This window comes from Alexandromys fortis, unplaced genomic scaffold (genome assembly GCF_014885135.2).
Source record: "Alexandromys fortis isolate MF-2015 unplaced genomic scaffold, M_Fortis_MF-2015_v1.1 scaffold_652, whole genome shotgun sequence".
NCBI lineage: Eukaryota > Metazoa > Chordata > Mammalia > Rodentia > Cricetidae > Alexandromys > Alexandromys fortis.
This window is the reverse complement of record NW_026068532.1, coordinates 37,864-40,232: the sequence shown is the minus strand read 5'-3', so window position 1 is coordinate 40,232 and position 2,369 is coordinate 37,864. Positions and strand designations below refer to the sequence as shown.

Below are 2,369 nucleotides of genomic sequence, written 5' to 3'. Positions count from 1 at the left end.
AGAAGAAAGGCAAATATGGCTGATAAAGTTAGGAAACGTGTTCAACATCCTTAGACTGCGGCAGGTCTGCAAGGTAAAACTACATTCAGATTCCATCTCACTGCAATCGAAATGGCCACCAAAAACAAAGCAGCGACATCTCATGCTGGGAAGAATGTGAGAAAATGAAACCTGGTGGAGATGTCAATCCAGCCTCTGTGGAAAATCACAGTGCAGGTTCCTCAAAGCACTGATGATAGAACTGTCAGCTGATATATCTGCAGGACTGCTGGGAATAGCTGCAAGGGAATCTGAGCCAGCCTGTTATAGAGACACAAGGGAGCCCCTGTTTCTTTTGTGGCAGTAATCACAATGGTGTTCATCCACAGATTAATAAATAAAGGAATTTTGACATGTCACACACACACACACAAGACATAAAAGAGGGGGGTTAATTATTGGGGGAGAGAAGGGGAACTAGCAGAAAAAGGAAAGAGTACAAAAGAGCATGAACAAACTACAATGATATGTGTGTATGGAAATGTCATATTGAAATTCATTATTTCCTTACTAAGTGAAAACTATTAATTAAAAGATGTTCTATCTATAGTAAAAAGCAATCACCAGGAAAACAAAGTATTTTGTAAGCCCTAAAGCTGTTTGTTGAACAGTCATCCCTACAAGATCATCACAGTTCTTGCATCTGTGTAGGACTATTTTGAATTTAATGCATCTTCAAGTGATTTTTGCCTGGCTATATTTCTGAACTTGTGACAAAGTAGCATCCAATTGCTTAAAAGTAACAGTCTTTAAATGAATCTCTGTTTTGATTGCTTCTACAGACTAAACTTCTGTCCCTGTGTGTCTATGTCTGCCTGTCTTCCTCTGTGTCTTATAAGGTAAAGAAAAAGCCCTTCTTCTGTCATTTGTTTTTGTTTTTGTTGAGACAGGGTTTCTCTGTAGATTGGAGCCTGTCCTGGAGCTAGCTCTTGTAGACCAGGCTGGCCTCAAACTCAGAGATATCTGCCTGCTTCTGCCTGCCAAGTGCCGGGATCAAAGGTGTTTGCCACCACACCTTGAATTCACAAAGTCTCTTTGCCTCCACCTCCCAGATTTGTGATTAAAGACATGTGACACTGCACTTTAAACTCACAGAGGTCTTTCTGCCTCTGCTTTCCAAGCATTGGAATTAAAGATGTGTACCACCATGCCTTGAACACATAGAGGTCTGCCTGCCTTTGTCTACCAAGAGTTGGGATTAATGGTTTGTATCCCCACACCCAACTACTCTCTCTCTTTCTTTCTTTCTTTCTTTCTTTCTTTCTTTCTTTCTTTCTTTCTTCCTTCCTTCCTTCCTTCCTTTCTTTCTTTCTTTCTTTCTTTCTAATTTTAAGGATTTTAACCTTTAACCTGCATTTATTTTTAACACACTCTAAACCATTTAGAGGTTACTTCATCTTTGAATCTCTTTTTACTGTATATCTCTCTTTTTTCTGACCCCATGATTCTTTAATTTCCTAAGCAATATGGAAAGAATTGAGCCGTGGCTTTTACGGCTTGATCCAGCCCATTCCTGAGCTTTCTGAAATTCCATGCTCATGGTGGAGGTACCAGCTGGAGTCATGTTTATAACCACAACTGTATGGCATTTCAAGACCCTTGCTGGCAAGCAAGCTGCAACAGTGTGTTAACAAACAACACTCAAATGCTCTCTCTGTAGCAGGACCTCCTGACTCAAAGAGTCAGAGTTTGTACTGGTAAGACAACCCAGAAAGCTGGCATTTTGAAATGGCACAGCATTTTTCCTGCTATCTCTAAAACCATAATGTGTTTCACAAAATAGAAACAGAAGATTCATTGCCAAATTCCTTTTAAAAAAAATTCTGCCTCCTCTGAGCCTCCCATTTCCCTCCCCCTCCCCCAATCCTATCCCCCTCCCTCTCCAGTCCAAAGAACAGTAAGGGTTACCTGCCTTGTGGGAAGGCCAAAGTCCTCCCCCGTCCATCCAGGTCTAGGAAAGTGAGCATCCAAACAGGCTAGAATCCCACAAAGACAGTACATGCAGTAGGATCAAAACCCAGTGCCATTGTCCTTGACTTCTCATCAGCCCTCAATGTCAGCCATGTACAAAGAGTCCAGTTTTATCCCATGCTTTGTCAGTCCCAGTCCAGCTCATCCCTACTGTCTCAGTGGGTGGCTGCACCCCTTGTGGTCCTGACTTCCTTGCTCATGTTCTCCCTCCTTCTGCTCCTCATTTGGATTTTGGGAGCTCAGTCCGGTGCTCCAGTGTGGGTCTCTGTCTCTATCTCCATCCATCGCCAGATGAAGGTTCTATGGTGATATGCAAGATATTCATCAGTATGGCTATAGGATAGGGCCATTTCAGGCTC

General features: G+C 42.4%; 1 pseudogene; it reads right to left on the bottom strand.

The window, feature by feature from the left end:
- Window positions 1–1,603, bottom strand: part of LOC126495837 (E3 ubiquitin-protein ligase RLIM-like) — a 6,188-nt pseudogene extending 4,585 nt beyond the window's left edge.
- Window positions 1,604–2,369: the final 766 nt, after the last annotated feature.